Source organism: Pristis pectinata, chromosome 5, assembly GCF_009764475.1.
Source record: "Pristis pectinata isolate sPriPec2 chromosome 5, sPriPec2.1.pri, whole genome shotgun sequence".
NCBI classification, from domain to species: domain Eukaryota; kingdom Metazoa; phylum Chordata; class Chondrichthyes; order Rhinopristiformes; family Pristidae; genus Pristis; species Pristis pectinata.
In genome coordinates, this window is record NC_067409.1 from 79058428 (window position 1) to 79076949 (window position 18522).

Genomic DNA, 18522 nt, shown 5'->3' on the forward strand with positions numbered 1-18522 from the left:
ACATTCCGGCAATAGAACTGAAGACTTATGCTCTAGAACTTGCGGTGTCCTTGGCCAAGTTGTTTCAGTACAGCTACATTTACCAGATAATGTGGAAAACTGCCCAGGTATGTCCCACCCCAAGAAGCAGGACAAATCCAACCCACCCAATTACCACCCCATTAGTCTACTCTTGATCAAAGTGATGGAAGGGATTATCAATAGTGCTATCAAATGGCACTTGTTTGCCACAACCTGCTCACAGAAGCTCAGTTTGGGTTCTGTCAAAGTCACTCAGCTCCTGAGCTCAATACAGCCTTGGTCCACACATGGACAACACAGCTGAACAACAGAGATGAAGTGAAAGTAACTGCCCTTGACATCAAGGTAGCATTTGATTGAGTATGGCATCAAGGAGGGCTGGCTAAATTGGAATCAATGGGATTCAGTGACAAAACCGTCACTGGTTGGAATCATACCTAGCAAAAAGGAAGATAGTTGTGGTGGTTGGAGGTCAATCATCTCAGCCACAGGACATCTCTGCAGTACCTCAGGCCCAACCATCTTTAGCTACTTTATCAATGAACTTCCTTCAAGTGCAAGGTCAGAAGTAGGGACGTTCAGCACCATTCTTGACTCCTCAGATAATGAAGCGGTCCACATCCAAATGCAGCAAGACCTGGACAATATCCAGGCCTGGGATGATAGGTGGCAAGTAACATTCACGCAACACAAGTGCCAGGCAACTATCACATCCAACAAGAGAAAATCCAGCTGTCACCCCCTGACATCCAATGGCATTACCATCACTGAATCCCCCTATCAATATCCTGGGGGGGTTATCCTTGGGCAGAACTAGAGCATCCACATACACAATGTGGCTACAAGAGCAGGTCAGAGGCTAGGAACCCCATGGCAAGTAACTCACCTCCAGTGTCCAGGCTCCCATAATTTTACACCCTGAAATCTGCCCTCAGCCTTTGTTCCAAAGCAAGGAGGTAGAGAACGCTCGGAGGTAGTCCCAGCCTCTTGACTGAAGAAATCAATAGAATTTATTTTCTCACCAAAGGGAATTATTTTCTTTTCCCTTCCACCCTAACGTCCATATATTCACATCTCCCTCCTTGCCATCATCCTGCATTAAAACCTAGCACACAGGCTGCTAAAATCCATTTAGCTTTTGTCATTTAACTTACATCAGCATTGACTAAGTGAGCCCTAACTTTAGGCTATACTCTGATCATTTTCAACCAGAGCAAGCCTTGGGCATTCTGCATTTGATGAATTGCCATGGGTTTTGGAAGCATTCAGGCAGAAGGGAGGGAAGGGAGCTTAAAAGAACTTTGAAGGCTGTCACATACAAAGGGATTCAGTTGATCTGAAGCCATTCAACAGAAAAGTTATCAGGACAAACCGGAGGGAAAGGAGACCTCCCCTCTAGCCACTCACCCGACCCTTCCCAGTTCTGTATTTGCAGCATCAGAGGCCTCCTTAGTTTGACCAACTCACCTGGCAGTTCCAGGAAATATTAGAAACAGGGTGTTTGGTGGGGGGGAGGGGGTAACTTGTCCTTAATTCTAGCCTCTGCCTCTGTTTCCAAGCTGCTTGCAGAGCTGGTTTAGCTAGCAATAGTCCCAGCTGGGATGGGAGTTGGGACATGGAAGGCAAAAACAGAAGCTATTGTCAGCATTTCCACTTGAGTTCTACCATGTGCAACCCCACTAACTGCTCCCCTTGATATTATTTAAAGGATAAAGTTGACCCTGATGTTCCAGCCCATACCATTCCCTCAACCAGCATTATTTGAAGCAGTGTCTGGGAAAGCACTGACACAGCCTGAGGTGGTAATGTATTTATAAAGGCTTTATATTAAGAACATTTGCTGGAATTTCAATGGAGCAAGTCTGATTTTCTCAGTGGTAACCACTATTTTCAGGCTTCTCCATGTCAATCCAGACTGGACACCTAATTTGGAGCCCTTTAACAGGCAAGCTCAGAACAACAGAGGAGGAACAGGAGGAGATGGCAAATAAATGCATGGCTGAGAAGTTGGTGCAGGAGGGAGGGTTTTAGATTTTTGGATCATTGGGATCTCTTCTGGGGAAGGTGGGACCTGTACAGAGAGGAGAGGTTACACCTGAACCTGAGGGGGGGGGGGGGGGGGGGCAATATCCTTGCGGCCAGGTTTGCTGGGGTGGTTCAGGAGGGTTTAGGAGGAGATTGCGAGGGGGATGGGAACCAGAGGAGTAGGTCAGGGGAAGAAGGGGATGGGGAAAAGTCAGATCTGACAGGTAGAGGGGCTTTGAGGAAGGAGAAGCAGAGTACAGGCTATAAAAGTAGTAAGGTGGATGGGCTAAAGTGCATTTACTTAAATGCAAGAAGCATCAGGAATAAGAGAGATGAACAGAGCTTGGATAAGTACATGGGACTATGATATTGTGGCTATTACAGAGACATGGCTGACATCAGGGCAGGAATGGATATTGAATATTCCTGGTTTTCAGTGTTTTAAAAGGGATGGGGGGGGAAGAAGAGGAGGAGGGGTGGCGATACTGGTCAGGGACACTATTACAGCTGCAGAAAGGGTAGATAATGTAGAAGGATCCTCTCTAGACTCAATATGGGTGGAAGTTAGGAACAAGAAAGGGGCAGTTACCCTCCTGGGAGTATTCTATAGGCCCCCCCGGTAGCAGTAGGGATACTGAGGAGCAGATTGGGAGGCAGTTTTTGGAAAGATGCGAAAATAACGGTTATTATAATGGGAGACTTCAACTTTCCAAATATTGATTGGCACCTACTTAGTGCCAAGGGTTTAGACGGGGCGCAGTTTAAGTGTGTCCAGGACGGATTCCTGTCACAGTACATTGACAGGCCGACTAGAGGGAATGCCATATTAGATCTATTTTTAGGTAATGAACTGGGTCAGGTGACAGATCTATCGGTGGGTGAGCATTTTGGGGGACAGTGACCATTGCTCCATAACCTTTAGAATTGTCATGGACAGGGATAGGAGCAAAGAGGATGGGAAGATATTTAACTGGGGAAAGGCGAATTATGAGGCTATAAGGCGAGAACTTGGGAGTGTAAATTGGGATGACATTTTGAAGGGATATGTACTATGGAGACATGGTCGATGTTCAGGGATCTGTTGCAGGATGTTAGGGATAAATTTGTCCCGGTGAGGCAGAGAAGGAATGGTAGGGTGAAGGAACCATGGGTGACGAGAGAGGTGGAACAACTAGTTAGGAAGAAGGCAGCATACATAAGGTGTAAGCAGCAAGGATCGGACAGGACTCGTTAAGAATATAGAGTAGCAAGGAAGGAATTTAAGAAAGGGCTGAGGAAAGCAAGGAGGGGACATGAAAAGGCTTTGGCGAGTAGGGTTAAGGAGAATCCCAAGGCTCTTTTCTCGTAAATAAAGAGCAGAAGGATGGCTAGGGTAAAGGTAGGTCCGATTAAAGACAAAGGTGGGAGGATGTGCCTGGAAGCTGTGGAAGTGGGTGAGGTTCTCAATGAATACTTCTCTTCAGTATTCACCAAGGAGAGGGGTCTTGCTGATGCTGAGGACAGTTTTGGTGAGGGTAATGTTCTAGAGTATGTAGATATTAAGACAGAGGATGTGTTGGAGTTGTTAGAAAATATTAGGACAGATAAGTCCCCAGGGCCTGACAGAATATTCCCCAGGCTGCTTCGTGAGGCGAGGGAGGAGATTGCTGAACCGTTGGTTAGGATCTTTGAGTCCTCGTTGTCCACGGGGATGGTACCGGAGGATTGGAGGGTGGCGAATGATGTCCCCTTATTCAAGAAAGGTAGTAGGGATAGTCCAGGGAATTACAGGCCGGTGAGCCTTATGTCTGTGGTGGGTAAGCTGTTAGAAAGGATTCTAAGAGATAGGATCTATGAGCATTTAGAGAATCATGGACTGATTAGGGACAGCCAGCATGGCTTTGTGAAGGGAAGATCTTGCCTCACAAGCCTGATAGGGTTCTTTGAGGAAGTGACCAGGAAGATTGATGAGGGTAGCGTAGTGGATGTGGTCTACATGGATTTTAGTAAGACGTTTGACGAGGTTCCGCATGGTAGGCTTCTTCAGAAGGTCAGAGGCCAAGGGATCCAGGCAGGCTTGGCCGTGTGGATTCAGAATTGGCTTGCCTGTAGAAAGCAGAGGGTTGTGGTGGAGGGAGTGCATTTGGATTGGAGGGCTGTGACTAGTGGTGTCCCACAGGGATCGGTTCTGGGACCTCTACTTTTTGTGATATTTATTAACGACTTAGATGAGGGGGTGGAAGGCTGGGTTAGCAAGTTTGCAGATGACACAAAGATTGGGGGTATTGTGGATAGTGTGGAGGGCTGTCGAAGCTTACAAAGGGATATTGATAGGATGCAGAGCTGGGCTGACAAGTGGCAGATGGAGTTCAATCCACAGAAGTGTGAGGTAGTACACTTTGGAAGGACTAACTCCAAGGCAGAATACAAGGTAAATGGCAGGATTCTGGGCAGTGTGGAGGAGCAGAGGGATCTGGGGGTTCATATCCACAGATCACTGAAAGTTGCCTCACAGGTGTATAGGGTAGTTAAGAAAGCTTATGGGATGTTAGCTTTCATAAGTCAGGGGATCAAGTTTAAGAGCCGCGAAGTGATGATGCAGCTTTATAAAACTCTGGTTAGGCCACACTTAGAATACTGTGTCCAGTTCTGGTCGCCTCATTATAGGAAGGATGTGGAGGTGTTGGAAAGGGTGCAGAGGAGATTTACCAGGATGCTGCCTGGATTAGAGAGTATGGATTATGAGGAGAGACTAAAAGGAGCTAGGGCTGTTCTCATTGGAGAGGAGGAGGATGAGGGGAGACATGATAGAGGTATACAAGATATTAAGAGGAATAGATAGAGTGGACAGCCAGCACCTCTTTCCCAGGGCACCAATACTCAAAACAAGAGGACATGGCTTTAAGGTAATGAGTGGGAAGTTCAAGGGAGATGTCAGAGAGAGGTTTTTCACCCAGAGAGTGGTTGGTGCATGGAATGCGCTGCCTGGGGTGGTGGTGGAGGCTGATACATTGGACAAGTTCAAGAGATTGTTAGATGAGCATATGGAGGAATTTAAGATAGAGGGATATGTGGGAGGAATGGGTTAGATAGTCTTAGGTGTGGTTTGAAGGGCGGCACAACATGGTGTATTGTGCTGTATGGTTCTATGGTTAGAGGGAAAACAGACTTCTAATCACCTTCCCAGGCCATTTTTATTGAAACACCAGTTTGACCGACTCACCAGGTAGTTCCAGGGGATGTGAGGAATAGCACATATCATGGAGTAATTTGTTCTTGGTTATACTCCCTGCCAGTATTTCCAAGCTACTGGCAGAGATGAGGCAGCAAGCAACAGTCACCAAGCATCCCTGGTGTGATTGCCCCTTATAATACTTTTTGGATTATTGCAGAGGAACTTGAACTAGGTGAGCTTGGGAGACACCACTATTGGGCACTCCTCTGACAAATGGATCCTTCATCTGCTATGGTGGATGACTTCCTGATGGTTAAATTCCTGGCTTGCCTTCAATTGTTCAGCCCATCATCTTCTCTCCCCATCCACTGTCCAGAGGTACCCAGAAGACTGACCCCATTATCCTGTGATGTGGGGATCCTGCTCTCTTGACCCAACAATTCCCCCAATGCCTAGGCGACATTCAGCTCAACACCACATTCCTGGTCCCAATTCTTTGTTCCCGATTCCCACTTCTTCCTTAAGATGAGCTGAGGCCCAAGGCACCTATCCATTTCCTCCCCCACCGTCACTCCCCACAATTCTCACACACACACACACACACAGTGCAAGGTTGCATGTGGGCCTTTGGCCAGTTGCCATCCCACACCCAGAACTAGTATAGACATGGCCAAGTCTCGCAGGCAAACAATTCAAGGTATATAATCTCAATTTCTCTTTCGCATGCCTCCACATAGCATTTTCAATTTATATTCACACAATTATAACATAATTATGTCTGTAGATTCAAATTAAATGATATGTATTTTGCTCATTAGATGTAAGGGATAAATCATATTTTCTGTACAATTTTCATGAGATACAGTCTATAATTCCCAACTATTGTTTAGACTCCAAAATCAGGCCAAAGTTAAACTGGAATAACTTTAAAGAAATTAATTTCCCAGATTCTTTCACTAAGCTTGAGTGTCACCACTGTTCACTCCAGGGAGCTGCAACCAGACAGCTTGAACAGGAAGTGGCGAAAGCTGCAAGCCCACAAAGAAGGATGGAGACAGGCCAATGTGGAGATTTGGGAGGGGTGGGGGGAATTTACGAAAGAGGTGGAGACTGGTGAGTGAGGTAACTATGGAATGGATTAGGGAGGAGGAACAAAGACTGGAAAATGGAGGCCCATGTGGATGTGGGAAAATGGGAGTTCTGGAAGAGGGATGAAGGCTGGAAAGTTTGGGCTTAGAGGGATGTGGGGAATGGAAGCTGGAGGAAATGGAGACTGGGAAATAAGACTCAAGCAGTTGGAGATTTGGACATAAAGATCAATAGACCTCATCTCTGCCACAGCTAATGGTAAAATGTGAGCCAAAATAGACCACATTTTCTCTTGAGAATTCAAAATATGGCAAAAGTACTTGTTTCCAAAAGCAGAAATGGCAACATATACCAGGCCAAAGTTGTACATGGTGACATCTCGTAACTAAAATTCGCAATGAAGAAGGGAAAGCTAACTCTAATAGAGGCATCCTCTCAATGGAAAGCTTGGAACATGGTGGCTTCACTCGAGAAGCTTAGCAGCAAATAAAAGGGAAGATGAAAAACATGATGATGCTGGAGGAACTCAGCAGGCCAGGCAGCATCCGTGGAGAAAAGCAGGCGGTCAACGTTTTGGGTCAGGATCCTTCTTCAGGACTGAAGATAGGAAAGGGGGAAGCCCAATAAAAACAGAGCATTGATAGGTGGACAAGAGGAGAGGCAGGGTGGTCACAAGGTGGTGGTAGGTAGATGCAGGGAAGAGATAGTGATAGGCAGTAGAAGATATTAAGGGAGGTGCAGGTAATTCTGTCTCACCTGAAAGGATCGTTTGGGTCCCTGGCTGGAGGTGGTGTAGGGGCAGGTGTTGCACCTATGGCAGGGGCAGTGGAAAGTAATGGGGTGGGTGGGGGACAGAGTGAACTAGAGTGTTGAGGAGAGAGCGGTCCCTGTGGAGGGCGGTGAGGCCGTCATGATGGGGAATGGAGATATATAGGGACTGGACGTCCATGATGAAGATGAGGTTGTGCGTGCTGGAGAACTTAAAGCTATGGAAGAGTTGGAGAGCGTGTGATGTGTCACGGACGTAAGTGGGAAGGGATTGGACCGGGGGAGAGAGGATAACGTCGAGCTACGAGGATACAAGCTCTGTGGGACAAGAGCATGCAGGAGAAAGGGACAGTCCATCTTGTGGATTTTGGGGAGGAGATAGAAGCAGGCAGTTCTCGGTTGCGGGACTATCATGTTGGTAGCTCTGGGGGGGGTGGGGGTGGGGGGGTAAGAGATCTCTGGAACCCCCATCCCTCTTGGACCCCACAGGGATAGGGTCCCCCTTGTCCTCACGTTTCATCCTACTAGCCTACATATCCAACACATCATTTTCCACCACTTCCGCCATCTCCAATGGGACCCCACTACCAAGCCTATCTTCCCCTCCTCACCCCTTACTGCCTTTTGCAGAGACCACTCCCTCTGCGACTCTGGTTCACTCCTCCAGCCCCTCCCCTCCCTCTCCCCCCCACCCCCCCCCCAGCCCATCCTGCTGCCACCCTGGGAACTTTCCACTGCCCCCACTATAGGTGCAACACCTGCCCCTACACCTCCTACATCCAGGGACCCAAATAGTCCTTTCATTTACCTGCACCTCCCTTAATATCATCTACTGCATTCGATGCTCCAAGGGTAGCCTCTACATTGACGAGACCAAACGCAGACTTGGTAACTGTTTCGCAGAACACCTGCGCTCCGTCCGTAACCATGATCGGCATCTCCCTGTTGCCAGTCACTTCAATTTCCCCTCCATCACAGATATGTCAGTCCTTGACCTCCTCCACTGCCAGGAGAATTCCAAGCACAAACTGGAGGAACAGCGCCTCTTTTTCTGTCTTGGAACCTTGCAGCCTAACGGCATGAACATTGAATTCTCCCACTAAGTAATCTCCACCCATGTCTCTTCTTCCCTTTCCTAGCCTCTCTCTATTTCTACCCCCTTTTTCCCTCCTTACCTTTGACCCATTCCCTGGTGGATCTGTTCTCCCCCGCACCTGCCTATCATTATCTCATTAACGTGGATACATCCCCAGGGCCCAATGGGATCTGTCCTAGGTTATTGAGAGATGCAAGACAAAAGATTGCTGGGCTGTCAGAGATCTTTGTACCCTCTAGCCACAGGCCAGGTCCCAGAGGACTGGAGATAGCCAACATAGCTTTATTTAAGGACAATAGGAATAATGTAGGAAATTATAGGCAGATGAGCCTCACATTAGTGGTAGGGAAGCTATTGGAGAAGACTCTTTGGAATATGCTTTTCTCACATTTCGTAGAGCATGGCCTTATTAGGGACAACCAGCAAAGCTTTGAGAGAGGCAGGTCTTACAAATGAGTTTTTTTTGAGAAGGTGATGAAGATGATTGGGGTATGGCAGGAGATGTTGTCTACATGGTCTTTGGTAAAGCATTGGACAAGGTCCCTCATAGTAGGTTGAGCCAGAAGATTAAGATGCATATGATCCACAGTGACTTGGTACATTGGATTCAGATTTGGCTTGGCCATTGAAGACAGAGGGTAGTAGTGGTGACCATAGGTGTCCCGCAGGGATCAGCACTGGGACCTCTGTTCTAACGACTTGGGAGAAAATGTAAATGGGCTGATAAATATGTTTGCAGACAACACAAAAATTGGTGGAGTTGTGGATAGTGGAGGTGGTTGTCAAAGGATGCAGCAGGATATAGATCAGTTGCAGATATGGGCAGAGAAATGGCAGATGGAGTTTAATCTGGACAAGTGTGATATGTTGCCCTTTGGGAGGTCAAATGCAAGAGAACATATGCAGTAAATGGCAGGACCATTGAGAGCACTGATGTACAGAGGGATCTTGGAATACAAGTTCATAGCTCCCTAAAAGTGGTGACGCAAGTAGATGGGGTGGTAAAGAAAGCATATGGCATGCTTGCCTTAGTCAGTAGGGGCAATGAGTACACGTCAGGAAGTCATGTTACAGCTGTATAAAGCTTTGGTTAGGCAGCATCAGGAGTAGTGCATTCACTTCTGGTTGCTCCATTATAGGAAGGATGTGGAGACTTTGGTGAGGGTGCAGAGGTGGTTCACCGAGATATGCCTGGATTGAAGTGTATGATTTACAAGGAGAGATTGGTCAGACTTGGATTGTTTTCTCTGGGGCATCAGAGGCTGAGGGGACACCTGATAGAAGTTTATAAAGTTATCAGAGGTGCAGATAGGGTAGATAGTCTCTTTTCCAGGGTAGATATGTCAAATACTAGAAGACATAGCTTTAAGATGGGGGGGGGGGGGGGGGGGGAAGAGTTTAAGAATTCAAAGGACATGTGTAGCAAGTTTGGTTTTTACACAGAGTGGTAGGTGCGTGGAATGTACTGCCAGGGGTGGTGGTGGTGGAGGCATCATGGTTGGCATAGCCATCTTGGGCCAAAACGCCTGTTTCTGTGTTATACTGTTCTATGTTCTACACCCTTTTCATATCCAATATCCTTCTCGAAGTAACCACAAAACCTCACGGCAGCATGATGATCCAGCTATTGACACCTCTTGTCTATGGGTAACCTGACTTGAGTGAGAATGCATAACATAGGGTGAACCAAAATTGATTGAAGATTGTCTGAAATTTGCATCCAAAGGTGCTGTGGAGGACTTTTTTTTTAAACAAGCCGTCAGTTGGAAAGGAAATCCTGAAGACTGTTTAAACAAACAATAGCTTTTCCTCTGGATCTGGAGATCTGACCACCAGATACATCTTCCCCTCTCCTCCCCTTTCAGCATTTCACAGGGATCATTCCCTACATGGCTTCCTGATCTACTCTTCCTTCTTACAGTGCTTTCCCTTGCAGCTGCAGTGATGCAACACTTGTCCTTTCACCTCTTCCTTTTCCACTATTCGAACAGTCTTTGCAGGTGGAGCAGTGATTCACTTGCACTTCCTTCAATCGAGTGTACCGCATTCTGTGTTCACGATATGGTCTCCTCTACACTAGAGGACCAAACACAAGATGGGTAGCCGCTTTGAGGAACACCTGAGTTTTGTCCATAGAGGAACCCTGAGTTTCCCGTTGCCTGCCACTAATTCCCCATCCCAATCCAACCTGTTAGTTTGTGGCCTCTTGTACTGTCACAGTGAGGCCCAATGCAAGCTGGAGGAACAGCAGCTCATCTTCTGTCTGGGTGCATTGCAGCCTTCTGGACTCAATAGTGAATTCTACAACTTCAGGTAACTTGATTTCTCTGTCTGTACGACTCACCCATCTGTGATATTGGCTCAGCTCGTTTGTTTTCTTCCCCTATTTTTCTTTCCCTGGAAGTTGAGGACACTCCCAGCCTGACTTGCCGGGTATGCCTTCCTGCTCTGCATTTCACAACTCTCACATTCTTTTGTCTACGTTCTCACTCTCTAACTGCTCCCATTCACTCATTGACCAGACAACCTTGTTTACAGCTTATACAAATGGTCACCCTGGTTTTATCAGAGATGAACCCTTCTCCCACCCTCCCTTCAGCTTAAACTTTTTTCTCCTCCCTAGTTCTGATGAAGGATTTTCGATCTGAAACATTAACTCTGTTTCTCTTCCCAAAGATGTGGCCTGACCGACTGTTTATAGCATTTTTTTTGCTTTTATTTCAAAATTACATTGACCTCTTGGGGCGTACAGGATGGATGGAGAGATGTATGTCAATGTGTATGCCTAAGATTACATTTAATGGTTAATACTGTATAGGGTATACAATCTAGAGTAATTCAGTAATTTTACCTTCAGTAATTTCATTTGACATCTTATGTCATATTATTCGTAGTGCTTGCATTCATATTAACTTCTGTAGCATTCGGTCAGTTTTAATAAACTTTTTAAAAAGAGTTCTGGGTTGCCTTATTCTGTGTGTTTTGTTTCAATTTTCCCACCAGGAGAAGTTCATACTGAACTCATGACATAAATGCAAAAGAAACCACCTACATTTCAATGAGACTGCAAGAATTTTACATCACCCATGCCATGGCAGGTGCTTCTGACTTGTGGAATGACCACTGTTTAGTCTGGTCTGTTATCTCCATCAGCCCAAAGACAACAAACTATAATGTTGCTACAAGAGTTTCAGTGCTGAATGCCTCAAAGTTGCCACAAAGAAAGCTCTTCTCAATCAGTCTAATGGGACGTCATGTTACAACGGTACAAGACATTGGTGAAACCACATTTGGGATAGTGTGTGTAGTTCTGGTCGCTGAGTTCTAGGAGAGATATCATTAAGCTGGAAAGGGTGCAGTAAGATTCATGTGTATGTTACCAGGACTGGAGGGCTGGAATTACAAGGAGAGGCTGGATCAGCGATCTAATAGAGGTACATAAAATCATGAGGGACATAGATAGGGATAATGGTGGCAGTCTTATTCCCAAGGTAGGGGAGTCTAAAACTGGAGGGCATAGATACAAGGCGAGGGGAAACATTTGAAGGGAACTGTGAGGGGCACTCCCCCCCCCCCCCCCCGCACAGACGGTGAGTACATGGAATGAGGGAGGAAGTGATTAAGGTATGTAAAATTACAACATTTAAAAGGCATTTGGACAGGTACATGGATAGGAAAGGTTTAGAGTGATATGGGCCAAACACAAACAAATGGGATGAGCTCAGGTTGGCAACCTGGTTGGCATGGACAGGTTGCCGTGCTATACAACTCTTATGACACCTGATCAACAGGACCTACAGAGTGACCACAATGCCCTGAAGTCTTGGCACCTGCAGATTCCTGGTCTATGAGAAAAGCTAGAAAACACCCAGACTGGTTTGATAAGAACAACCAAGAGATCCAGCAGTTAATTACCCCTAAATATACTGAGAACTCCACCATACCCATAGATGTGCATGCCTTTGACTCCATTTCACAATACAGTTCAGTCATGCCACAAGCCAAGACCCACAAAAAGTTGAAAGGCCATATGCCAACTGAAAAATAACAAGATTATGGAAGCAACTAATATCCCTGCTAAAATCTGCCAAAGAACACAAGAAAATAGGAACAGAAGTAGGCCACAGGCCCCTCAAGCCTGCCCTGCCATTCGTGGCTGATCTATGCTGGCCTCAACTCCTCTTCTGTGCCAGTTCCCCATAACCCTCAATTCCTTAATCTTTCAAACTATTTATCTATCTCCACCTTAAATATATCTGTCCTCCACCAGCCTCAGGGGCAGAGAATTCCAGAGATTCACCATCCTCAGAGGTAAAATTTCTCCGCACCTCAATTTTAATTGACCATCCCTTATTTTGAAGCTGTATCCCCTTGTTTGTGACTCTCCCACTAGTGGATCCATCTCAACATCTACCCTGTCAAGCCCCCTTAATTTGACTAAGGTCACCCTTCATTCTTCTAAACTCCAAGGAATACAGACTCAAACTGTCCAGCCTCTCTTCATAGGACAGCACTGTCATCCTTGGTGACACTCCAATTCAATATATCCTTTTTTATGTATGGGGATCAAAATTCTGCAGTGTTCCAGGTGTGGCCTCACTTTACAACTGTGACAAAACCTCCCTATTCTTAAACTCCAACCCCTTCGCAATAAAGGTCAACATGCTGTTTGCCTTCTTAACAACTCATTGGATGTGCCCTGCTAACTTTTTGTGATTCATGCACTAGGACACCTAGATTCCTCTGTATTTCACTTGTTTGCAGTCTCGCTGCATTTAGATCTACCTCTGTCCCTTTGCAGAATTACAATGTCCTCATAACAACATGCTCTTCCACTTATTTTCACATCATCAGCAAACTTGAATACCTTGCATTTCATTCTCTCTTTCAGGTCATTAACGCAAATAGTAAATAACTGATGGTCAAGATCCGACCCCACTGGTTACATCCCGCCAGCCTAAAAAGGACCTGTTCAGTCCAACTATTTGATTTTTATGTAATAGCTATTTTTCAATCCATGCTAACATATTTTTTCCACTATCTCAGGCTCTTAAGTAATGTACCAACCTCTACTATGGCACCTCGTCAAATGCCTTTTGGAAATCCAAATGCTCCATCAACCCTCCTGTCACATTCTCAAAGAATTTGAGCAAATTTATCAAACATGATTACCTTTCATAAAACCATGTTGACTAGGTTTGATTATATTAGGCTGTCCTTAAAGAAGAGTTATTTCCTCTTTGATAAATGATTCTAGCATCTTGTCAACCATAGATCTTAAACAACTGGCCAATAGTTCCCCACCTTTTATCTTTGTCCCTTTTTAAATAAGGGAATCATGTTGACTGTTTTCCATTCTTCTAATATCCTTCTGGAAGTTAATGAGTTTTGAAAAATTTCACACCAAATTGGTCACTATCTCTGTAGCCACCTCACTGAAAACCCCTGGGTGCAGGCCTCCGGCTCCCAACAATTTATCTGCTTTTAGCCCCGAGAGTTTCTCTAATACTTTATCCCTTGTGATTGAGAATTTTACAAGTTCCTTCATGTTATTTGAAATTAGTCCATCTGATAACTTAGGGATATTTGCTGTTTTAGACTGATTTAATATATTAGTCACTTCTTTGTTTCCTGATATTAATTAACCAGCCTCACTGGTGCCACACCAACCTCAGTTGCCTTCTTCCCTTTACAGTACATATCCTCAGAAACTCTTACCGTTTGTTTTGATACTATAAGCAGTTCTCTCAAAATCAATTTTCTCCCTTCTTATAATTGTCTTGGTCTTTCACTGGTGGATTCAAAAAGCTTCTTCTAATTAGGATAAATTCGTGCTATAGATCAGCTGCTTGAATATCTGCTACTGGTCATCTACTGACCTGTCTTCTTAGTTTGTTTACCCAGTCCACCTTCATACCATTATAATTGTCCTTATTTAAGTGGTTAAGTGGACAGCGGTAACACATAAAATGCTGGAGGAACTCAGTAGGTCAGGCAGCATCTATGGAAGGAAGTAAACAGTTGAAGTTTCAGGTCAAGACCCTTCATCGGGACTAGAAACAAAGAGGGCAGAAACTAGAATAAAAAGGTAGGGGAGGGGGGAGGAGCTGGCAGTTGATAGGCGAGTCCAGGTGAGAGGGAATGAAAGGGAGTGATGCAAGAAGCTGAGAGGTGATAAATGGAAGAGGCAAAGGGCTGGAGGAGGAGGAATCTGGTAGGAGTGGAGGGTAGACCATGGAATAAAGGGAAGGAGGTGGGGAATGAGACGGAGGTGATGGGCAGATTGTGAAGGTGGGGGAGGAAAAAGAGAAGGGGGTGAGGGGGCCACAGGAATGAGGGAAAACAAAGGGGGGGGGGGTTACCGGAAGTTAGAGAGATTGATGATGAGGCCGCCAGGCTGGAGACTACCAAGGCAGAATACGAGGTGTGGATTCTCCAACCTGCGTCTGGCCTCAACGTGGCAGCATAGGAGGCCGTGGATAGACACGTCAGTATGGGAATGGGAAGTGGAAATGAAGTGGCCGGTCACCGGGAGATCCTGGCTGTTGCAGCAGACAGAGCGAAGGTGCTTGATGAAGCGGTCACCTAATCTGCGTCGGGTCTCACCGATGTATAGGAAGCTGCACCGGGAGCACTGGATGCAATAAATGACACCCTCAGATTCACAGGTGAAGCGCTGCCTCACCTAGAAGGACCTTTCAGGGCCCTGAATGGTGGTGAGGGAGGAGGTGTAGGGACAGGTGTAACACTTTGCATGGTTGCAGGGATAAGTGCCAGGAAGGTGATTGGCAGGGAGGGACGAATGGACAAGGAGTCATGGAGAGAGCAATCCCTGTAGAAAGTGGGGTGGGCGAGAAGATGTGCCTGATGGTGCGATCCTGCAGAATGATACATTGGATATGTTGGATGTGGAGGCTTGTGGGGTGGCAGGTGAGGACAAGGGGAACCCTGTCCCCGTCACATCTGGGGGTTGGGGGGAGGGAATGGGCTGAGGGCAGACATATGGGAAATGGAGGAGATGTAGGTGAGGACTGCATTGATGGTGGTGGTAGGGAAACCCCGTTTACTGAGAAAAAGAGGACACCTCTGATGTCCTGGAGTGGAAAGCCTCATCACGGGAACAGATGCAGCGAAGGAACTGGGACACTGGCATCCTTACAAGTGACAGGGTGGGAAGAGGTGTAGTCAAGGTAACTGTGGGGTTCTGTGGTATGGTTATGGTTCTGTGGTGTTCACACTCAAATTGTTTCTGGAATTCTATCATATTGTGGTCACTCCCTCCTATAGGATCCTTAATGACAAGATCTCTTATTAATCCTTTCTCATTACTTGTGACCAAATCTAAAATAGCCTGTTCCCCGTAGGTTCCATAACATTCCATTCTAAGAAGCAATCCCTGACACACTCCACAAATTCCTGTTTCAGATACTCTTGCCAGTTTGGATCATCCAATCAACAAGTAGATTAAAAACTAGCATGACAATTGCAGTTCCCTTCAAACGTGCCTGAGATATTTCCCCATTTATGCTCCACCTTATCTAGAGGTCACATTGAGGGGGCCTATCGACTACTCTCAAATCTGTCTTCTTTCCCCTGCTATTCAACCCAAACTGATTCTATATTACTACCCACTGCCTCTATACCACAACTCAGCACTGCTTTGATACCTTCCTTGATTAACAATGTTACCCACTTTCTTTCCCTTTTCATCTCTTCTTTTGTACCATCGTATAACCTGGAAAAATGAGCACCCAGTCTTGGTCACCCAGAAACTATGTTTCTGTAATAACTATTAGATCTTACTCATACGTTTGCCATCGGTTCTGTTAACCCATCTATCTTATTGGGAAGATGACATGCTGGGGGATCCTCTGGGATGCATGTGGTTATGACCACCTTCAGGAAAGGAGATATCTATCTGTCACTGCTTCTCCCCAGTGGCTGAAAAGCTGCTCTCCAAATCACAGTGCGGATTCCACCCATCAAGCGGTACAATGGACATGATCTTGACCAGGATAATGCAGAGAGCAGATTCAACCACTGCACTTTGCCTCTTTGTCCCATACATAAGCTTTCAACACAATTCAGAATGACTGTGGATAATTCTTCTCAAATTCAACAACTTAAGATAACCAGCCTTTCCAGTTTGTATCAGAACCCATTTGTTCTGACAAATGATATCAACTTGTAATGCTAACTGCATTTTTCACGCTCTATAAATGCAATCACTTCCCCTTGACAAGAAAATTTGCTGCCATCAGAAATTTGTCTGTATAATGTGATGACATACATACAAGCCATGATTCTAACCAATGGATCAATTTCGGTGAAGAGTGGGGTCAAGCAAGGCTGGACCATTGTTCTAATTCTTTCCTCAATCTTTCTTGGTGCAATATTACCTCTCACCTCAAGAGTGCAACTAACCTATGGAATGAAATGGAACTATTCAACCCCTTTCACCACTTCAGAACTAAGGTCACTCCATCCTCAGTCAGTCATCAAGCTGCAGTACAGACAAGAGACTGCAGATGCTGGAACCTGGAGCAACAGTCTGCTAGAAGAACTCAGCAGGTTGAGGAGCATCTGTGGGAGGGAAAGGAACCGTCAATGTTTCAGGTTGAAATGTTGACAGTTCCTTTTCTCCCCCAGATGCTGCTCAACCTGCAGAGTTCTTGCAGCAGATTGTTTATTGATCAAGCTGCAGTACACAAACAACACTAGGTGTGCATATTTGGAGGCTGATTTGGAGCTCAAAGAATACGAGAGAGTGAGCCTTATGCAATTCATTGGCAAAACGAAAGTTGCCTACCAATGATACACCTCACTCCTACTACACCCTGACAATAAAGGCCTGCTTCAATATTTCCAACCAAGCTCGAGAAAGAGCACCTCATCTTCCAGACAAGCACATTACAGTCCTCAGGACTCAACTTTGAATTCAACAACTTAAGATAACCCACCTCTCCAGTTTGTATCAAAACTCACTTGTTCTGAAATAGGTCATCAACGTGTAATGCTAGCTCCATTTTTCACTCTCCATGAATGCTGTCCCCACTGTAGATCACTTCCCCCTGACAATAAAAGTCCATAACAAGATGCTGAAAATTATCATTTTTCCACATTTCTGGAGTCACCTCTTTGCAGAGGCAGACATCGGTGATGACATTTGCCATTGCCTTCTATGAGCCAGCACTTCCTTTGGCTACTTGAAGAAAAGATCAAACCTAGCACTAAATACAGTCTACCAGGAAGTGATCCCTCACTCCTTTATGCTTTGGAAACGTGGCGTCCCAACACCAGGCATCTCAAGGCACACAGCGTCAATGTGTAACGTTAACTCCCTTTTCCTCTGCAGACATGGCCTGACTTTCTGGGCATTTCCAACATTCTCTATTTCAGATATCCAACAACTCCAGTTTAATACCTCGCAGTCCCAGTCTGCTCCTCCCCCCCCCCCCCCATTCTCTTTCATCTCCCTTCTATTTACACCTCTTGCAGACACATCAGCTACAACTGAGACACCTTCACCACTCTCTCTCTCTCTCAGCCAGTAACACCACCACATGTAATTCAGTCTCCACCTTATCACAAAATAAAGAACATTACAGCATAGGTATAGGCCTTTCGGTCCACGATGCCGTGCTGAACTAATTAGGCTAATGACGACTAATAAAACTAATCCTTTCTAATCCTGGTCTATATCCCTCCATTCTCTGCATATTCACCTGCCTATCTAAGAACCTCTTATCATTTACACTTCCATTGTTATCGTCACCCCTTCTCCTCTGCAACTTAAAACGTGCTCATTTTCAAACTTCAACCAGTTGTGATGCAATGTCATCTTCCTGATACGTTAATTCAATTTCCTTTTCCACGAATGCTGCCCGACTTGTTATTCGGCGAATGATTTCATTTCAGGTTTCCAACGCCTACACTTTTTATATATTCCGACGGAAACAGGCAAGTTTCTACATTTGCATCTCATTCAGCAATTTCAAACGTTTACCACGAGCAATGAAAAATCTCTGACCTTGTTTTTACTACAACATTTTGCACTTACCTTCATTTTCCAACAACGAACGTGCAACCTGCACAACTTTGCAAATGGGATTACCTCTTTCTCAACGTCTCCTTAAAAGCCACGGAAAGGTTCGGGCATTTAATGCACACCCGGCTACGTTTTTCACCTTCCAGAATAAATGTTCCAGCCGTGAGGGAGAAAACCAAAAGCAGATTCCCAGCACGCACGAAGTTCCCCTCCATCGCACGCTGTCAACCCCCCCACTCAGCAGAAACGCCCCGGCTCCGGGCCGGCGCATGCGCCCTGACGCTCAGACCGAGTACACGTCACCCACAGACGGACTCATCC

General features: G+C 45.7%; 1 long non-coding RNA gene across 2 annotated transcripts in view; it reads right to left on the reverse strand.

Moving 5' to 3' along the window:
• LOC127570753 (uncharacterized) overlaps positions 1 to 18429 on the reverse strand; it is a 38002-nt gene extending 19573 nt beyond the window's left edge. For both annotated transcript variants that reach the window (XR_007956390.1, XR_007956389.1), the window contains exon 1: positions 18214 to 18429. This is a non-coding gene — a long non-coding RNA (uncharacterized LOC127570753). The remainder of the gene's footprint in view (positions 1 to 18213) is intronic.
• Between the last annotated feature and the right edge of the window lie 93 nt (positions 18430 to 18522).